The sequence below is a fragment of the Physella acuta genome, unplaced genomic scaffold, assembly GCF_028476545.2.
Source record: "Physella acuta isolate Inbredline_101_S28 unplaced genomic scaffold, ASM2847654v3 ptg000378l, whole genome shotgun sequence".
In the NCBI taxonomy this organism is placed as follows: Eukaryota; Metazoa; Mollusca; class Gastropoda; family Physidae; genus Physella; species Physella acuta.
The window spans coordinates 153,019-160,266 of NW_026731897.1; positions in this window are offsets into that span (position 1 = coordinate 153,019).

A 7,248-nucleotide genomic window follows, 5' to 3' on the forward strand; every position below is an offset into this window, starting at 1 on the left:
CTCAAACCTGACATCTGAAACAGAAACCTAGAATCACGTCCCTTCACATCTGATAAGGAAATACAATAAAGTAAATCAGATGTTGTGGTTCTTGTTTTTTATTCCGATATAACTGAAACATCTCAAAGCGAGTTTTTTGCGAATGCGGAAGCGCATGCCTATGCGTTTGAGTATGTTTATGGCTATACATATGTGTTTGGGTGTGTGTATGGCTATAGATATGTGTTTGGGCGTGAGTATGGCTATACATATGTGTTTGGGTGTGTGTATGGCTATACATATGTGTTTGGGTGTGTATATCGCTATACATATGTGTTTGGGTGTGTGTATGGCTATACATATGTGTTTGGGTGTGTATATCGCTATACATATGTGTTTGGGTGTGTGTATGGCTATACATGTGTGTTTGGGTGTGTGTATGGCTACACATATGTGTTTGGGTGTGTGTATGGCTATACATATATGTTTGGGTGTGTGTATGGCTATACATATGTGTTTGGGTGTGTGTATGGCTATACATATGTGTTTGGGTGTGTGTATGGCTATACATATGTGTTGGGGTGTGTGTATGGCTATACATGTGTGTTTGGGTGTGTGTATGGCTATACATGTGTGTTTGGGTGTGTGTATACGTGTGTGAATTTGAATTAAGAAGTGGGTGTGGATGGGGATGGGGATGGGGATGTGGATGTGTGATTGTGATTGTGAGTGTGAGAGTGGGTGTGAATGTGATTGTGATTGTGGGTGTGTGTGTGTGTGTGTGAATTTGATTGTGATTGTGATTGTGATTGTGGGTGTGGGTGTGAATGTGAGCGTGAATGTGTGTGAGTGTGAGTGTGAACGTGGACATGGGTACATACAGATATAGATATAGATACAGATACACATTATTCGGATGTCGCAAATGTAGAAATTACAAAAATGTATCGTAAAGGTTTGCGTGAGTGTGTGTGTGTGTTAAAACCGTTGAAAACAAAGTCGAAAAGCCCGGTCAACATTTTCAAAAAAATCAGTAACCCAGTGTAGCTCTTTTAAAACACCGGTAATACCCTGTTTTAATAGCAGTAGTCGACCGAAACAACCCTAACTTTTAGCACTGTGTCATGTAGATCACGGTGTACCAAAGTTTGAGCACATACAGACACAGCCCCCCCCCCCCTCCCACTTTTTTCTTGTCCTTAAACTTATTTATAGCTAAAGCTACGTAAGGGGTGGGGTCCTAGGACCTTTGACCACAGGTGCTTTGACCATAGGGGGTTTGACCATAGGGGGTTTGACCACAGCGGAGCTTTGACCATAGGGGCTTTGACCATAGGGGGTTTGACCACAGCGGGTCTTTGACCATAGCGGTGCTTTGACCATAGGGGGTTTGATCATAGGGGGGTTTGACCATAGAGGGTTTGACCACAGGTGTTTTCTCAGCAGAGGGTCTTTGATCACAGGTGGTCTATCAACTGGTGTTTGATTACAAGCGCTGTGTCCGGCTTTGATCATAGGTGTTTTGTCCACATAGGGTCTTTGATCTCAGGTGTTTTGTCCACATAGGGTTTTTGATCTCAGGTGGTTTGTCCAATGCTGTCCATATATGGTAAGGATTTATTTTAAAAGTTGCTAAATTATATTTTAAATTTCGACATGATGTAATAATATGGTCAAACAGATGTACTGACATATTTGCGTGCTATTTTTTTTTGAAAAATCGTAATTATACGAAAATTTGATTCAGATTTTATGTATTACATCTTTGACTATATTGTTGGCAAGTTTTGTATCATTTTTTATCCTTTATATATGCTATGTATTTTCAAGTACATCTACATTATTTATTTGTGAAACTTGTTATATGTCGCATTATTTGTGTTTCATTTATATTTAAAATAAATCTATGAGGTCTAGCACCAGCCTTTATGTGGAGACTAAAATACAGTTCTTGGCTTTTTTAAATACATGTTAATTTCTATTAACGTACTCTCAGGAAACATGTATAAAATCGTGTTAATTGTATCACACCTATGATCAAAGCCGGACACAGCGCTTGTGATCAAACACCCGTTGATAGACCACCTGTGATCAAAGACCCTCTGCTGAGAAAACACCTGTGGTCAAACCCCCTATGGTCAAACCCCCTATGGTCAAAGCACCGCTATGGTCAAAGGTCCGCTGTGGTCAATCCCCCTATGGTCAAAGCCCCTATGGTCAAAGCTCCGCTGTGGTCAAACCCCCTATGGTCAAACCCCCTATGGTCAAAGCACCTGTGATCAAAGGTCCGCGCACCAGGGGTGGAACATGAAAATAAAATGAAACATTCTGAAGGTTTTTTGAGATATTAGAACGGAGCAGGTTACCACTTTTTACGTTATCGTATACTTAGTTTAGAGGAAGTATAAAACGTTACACACACATTACATGAGATTTTGATAGTTTTTGCCATTTTACACCTTCTTATTTTATCGTTTACGGAACATAAAGGGACTATTGTAATCGTGTAAAACATCCAAATAAAGTGTTTTCAATCCTGTCCGTCAGTGTGCTTGTATTTAAACACGATAACTTGAGAACCGTTTGTGTTAGGTTCACGAAATGTTACAAAACAACATGCACACGAAAAGGCAAATCTGCGTTCATCTTTCTAGACTTAGATCTGTACCATAGTAAGACTTATAGATCTTGTGGTTGATGTGCCAATATGTAGTTAGATGCTTGATTAACTAAACTAAAACTATCTGTCATTCGATTTTTGTGGCTGTTTTGTTTGTATTTATCAAACAACTGAGCAATTGTAAAGTTTAGATCTAGATCTAGATCTAGATCTAGACTAGATCTAGATTCTAGATCTATATTATTACAATAACCATTAAAACCATAAAACGTTCTTAATTTCAATTAAATATATCTGCGTTAGTGTTGTTAAACCAACCTTAAATCACAATATAAAATTGATATAAAAACAGTAACGTAGTAATTCAGCAAAAACTAAAATGTGGAAAATTTAATGTTGACAGGAATTTGTAAAAATAATTATATGCCGTTTTTTGTGATGTGAGAAATGGTGCGGGAAAGATATTTTCGATTGGAAATTTCCACAACTCTTTTTTTTCAAATCAAGGGGTAATTTTACAAGCTTTTTCTTAACTTGGTACCTTTTGCATATCTTTGTACGTATATTATATATATATATATATATATATATATATATATATATATATATATATATATATATATATATATATATATATATATACATATATATATATATATGAGGTTTGAGCTCAGAAAATATTACAAAAAGAAATCGATATTTTTAAAAGACATGTAAGCTGATGTGCTACTTCTTTATAGATGTGTAAGATGCGGGCAGCTGGGTAGGTTTTGGATTTGCTTCCATAGCCTTTGTCCAACCAAGAACAAATTACAAGGCAGCAGTTGTTTGATATTGGAGTTGTCTTTCCTAGAAGAGTAGTAGTCCCCAGCTAACGAGCCTCATCTGCCTGAGGGTTCGAACTCGAGACTATTCGGTTTAGCAACCATGAGCTTTACCGACTCAACCACGCGGAACATAGTATGATCCGATTATCAAGGCATCTATATATATAATTTTCTTCTTGGAGACCCTAGAAAACACCAAGCTGTAAGCGCGCCTAGCAGTCCTCTCTCTTCCTCTCGAGGCGTATCGCTACCACCCCCATCCCCACATGGTCTGGTGAGTTGTGGTTCACGCTAAATGTTTACAATCGTAGAGACGGGTTTAGTGACGGCTATTAGGGGCAGATAATTTAGTTTGAAACGATTTTAAACTTAGGGGAGGTAACTAAGAGTAGGCTGCTTTCACGGGGTGGGGGTGGGGATATGGGTTGGGGGAGCTACTGATAGTGTTTTAAAGCAAATATTTTCAGTGGCAGCATTGGTACTGTCGAATTCACAAATTATAAATTACTGAAAAGCAGAAAATAAAACAACTAGATGGCGGCGTATGCTACGTCGCGGGTCAGCTCGTTAAATATAATTAGTATATTGTATAGCCTTTCTATATTTGTGGCTAAGGAATATCATATGTAGATTGTATAACTTATTTACTATGGAGGCTTATGAATAGCATCTGTACATTGATTAATCTTACTGTATGAATGGCGGATGAATCTCATCTGTAGACTGTTAAAATCCTTATATTCATGCATGAGGAATATCATTTGTAGATTGTGTAAACTTCCCATATTCATGGCTTATTAATCTCATCAGCAAATTGTATTACTTTTTCATACTCATGGCTGAGACATATCGCATGTAGATTATACAACATTCTTATATTCATGGCTTATGAATATCATAAATTGACTCTATAATTTTTTACTCTTAACATTCCCTGCTCCAACAGTATTGTAAAGTCAACATCCATTGCTCCATCAGTAAAGCCAACATCCACTGCTCCATCAGTAAAGTCAACATCCACTGCTCCATCAGTATTGTAAAGTCAACATCCACTGCTCCATCAGTAAAGTCAACATCAACTGCTCCATCAGTAAAGTCAACATCCACTGCCCCATCAGTCTTGTAAAGTCAACATCCACTGCTCCATCAGTAAAGTCAACATCCACTGCTCCATCAGTAAAGTCAACATCCACTGCTCCATCAGTATTGTAAAGTCAACATCAACTGCTCCATCAGTAAAGTCAACATCCACTGCTCCATCAGTAAAGTCAACATCCACTGCTCCATCAGTATTGTAAAGTCAACATCCACTGCTCCATCAGTAAAGTCAACATCCACTGCTCCATCAGTAAAGTCAACATCCACTGCTCCATTAGTAAAGTCAACATCCACTGCCCCATCAGTATTGTAAAGTCAACATCAATTGCTCCATCAGTAAAGTCCACATCCACTGCTTCATCAGTAAAGTCAACATCCACTGCTCCATCAGTATTGTAAAGTCAACATCCACTGCTCCATCAGTAAAGTCAACATCCACTGCTCCATCAGTAAAGTCAACATCCACTGCTCCATTAGTAAAGTCAACATCCACTGCCCCATCAGTATTGTAAAGTCAACATCAATTGCTCCATCAGTAAAGTCCACATCCACTGCTTCATCAGTAAAGTCAACATCCACTGCTCCATCAGTATTGTAAAGTCAACACCCACTGCTCCATCAGTAAAGTCAACATCAATTGCTCCATCAGTAAAGTCAACATCCACTGCTCCATCAGTAAAGTCAACATCCACTGCTCCATCAGTATTGTAAAGTCAACATCCACTGCTCCATCAGTAAAGTCAACATCAATTGCTCCATCAGTAAAGTCAACATCCACTGCTCCATTAGTATTGTAAAGTCAACATCCACTGCTCATCAGTAAAGTCAACATCAATTGCTCCATCAGTAAAGTCAACATCCACTGCTCCATTAGTTTTGTAAAGTCAACATCAACTGCTCTATCAGTAAAGTCAACATCCACTGCTCCATCAGTAAAGTCAACATCCACTGCTTTATCAGTAAAGTCAACATCCACTGCTCCATCAGTAAAGTCAACATCCACTGCTCCATCAGTATTGTAAAGTCAACATCCACTGCTCCATCAGTAAAGTCAATATCCACTGCTCCATCAGTAAATTCAACATCCACTGCTCCATCAGTAAAGTCAGCATCCACTGCTCCATCAGTAAAGTCAACATCAATTGCTCTATCAGTAAAGTCAACATCCACTGCTCTATCAGTAAAGTCAACATCCACTGCTCTATCAGTAAAGTCAACATCCACTGCTCCGTCAGTATTGTAAAGTCAACATCAACTGCTCCATCAGTAAAGTCAACATCCACTGCTCCATCAGTATTGTAAAGTCAACATCCACTGCTCCATCAGTAAAGTCAACATCCACTGCTCCATCAGTAAAGTCAACATACACTGCTCCATCAGTATTGTAAAGTCAACATACACTGCTCCATTAGTAAAGTCAACATCCACTGCTCCATCAGTAAAGTCAACATCCACTGCTCCATCAGTAAAGTCAACATCAATTGCTCTATCAGTAAAGTCAACATCCACTGCTCTATCAGTAAAGTCAACATCCACTGCTCTATCAGTAAAGTCAACATCCACTGCTCCGTCAGTATTGTAAAGTCAACATCAACTGCTCCATCAGTAAAGTCAACATCCACTGCTCCATCAGTATTGTAAAGTCAACATCCACTGCTCCATTAGTAAAGTCAACATCCACTGCTCCATCAGTAAAGTCAACATCCACTGCTCCATCAGTATTGTAAAGTCAACATACACTGCTCCATCAGTAAAGTCAACATCCACTGCTCCATCAGTAAAGTCAACATCCACTGCTCTATCAGTAAAGTCAACATCCACTGCTCTATCAGTAAAGTCAACATCCACTGTACTATCAGTAAAGTCAACATCCACTGCTTCATCAGTAAAGTCAAGTTTTCTGAAAATCTCGATTTCGATTTTCAGCACGATTAAAATACTTTCTCTATACTTCAAAGAGGAGAAAGTAAAAACAAAAAACCAACAGTAGCCTGCAATCTCGTTAGGACAATTATCTGTCACACGTTCGTCAGTGGTCGACTCTCACACAAAAAAATAATTCGCTTAACCGACATATCACAGTCAACGGTTAGCTGGTCAAAGACGACTAGTATTTAATATTATCTCCCCTTTTAATGTTGAAATTAGTAATCGTTAACTTAAATGACTAATCTTATGTTTAATTAGATACAATTTGATATTTTAGCATTGTTATGAGAAACATATGTAACTGCTGAAAGAACGAAATGGCTGCAACAGAATTCAGTTTGAGGTTTTTTCAAGAACCCACTAACAAACAAACAAAACAAACCAAAAAAAAAAAAAATTGTGACCAAATAAAAATGAAGCGGGAGTTATCTCCCCTATAATTTCTAGTATGTTTTAAATAACAGTGAGGGCTGGGATGACACTTCAAGTGTAGTCGGGCTACAGAAATATATAAGTGCGACACTTAATGAATTTTTGTATATTCTGGTATACAGAGTAAAGAGGAAGTATTGTAATCGTACAGAGAAAAGTAATTAAAATATGAATAGTACCGGAAGTGGTACTTTACTCTATTTTATTTTTGTGAAAACACGAAATTTGTTTTTTTAGGGAAACAAAAATTTAATTTATAAGTTGACCGTCGTGTATTTGCATTACTCTCAAATTATGAGCGACACCAATATCCGGGAGTGGTAATCATTTCTTTTTCCAGTTTCTAAAATACCTTTTCAGGTA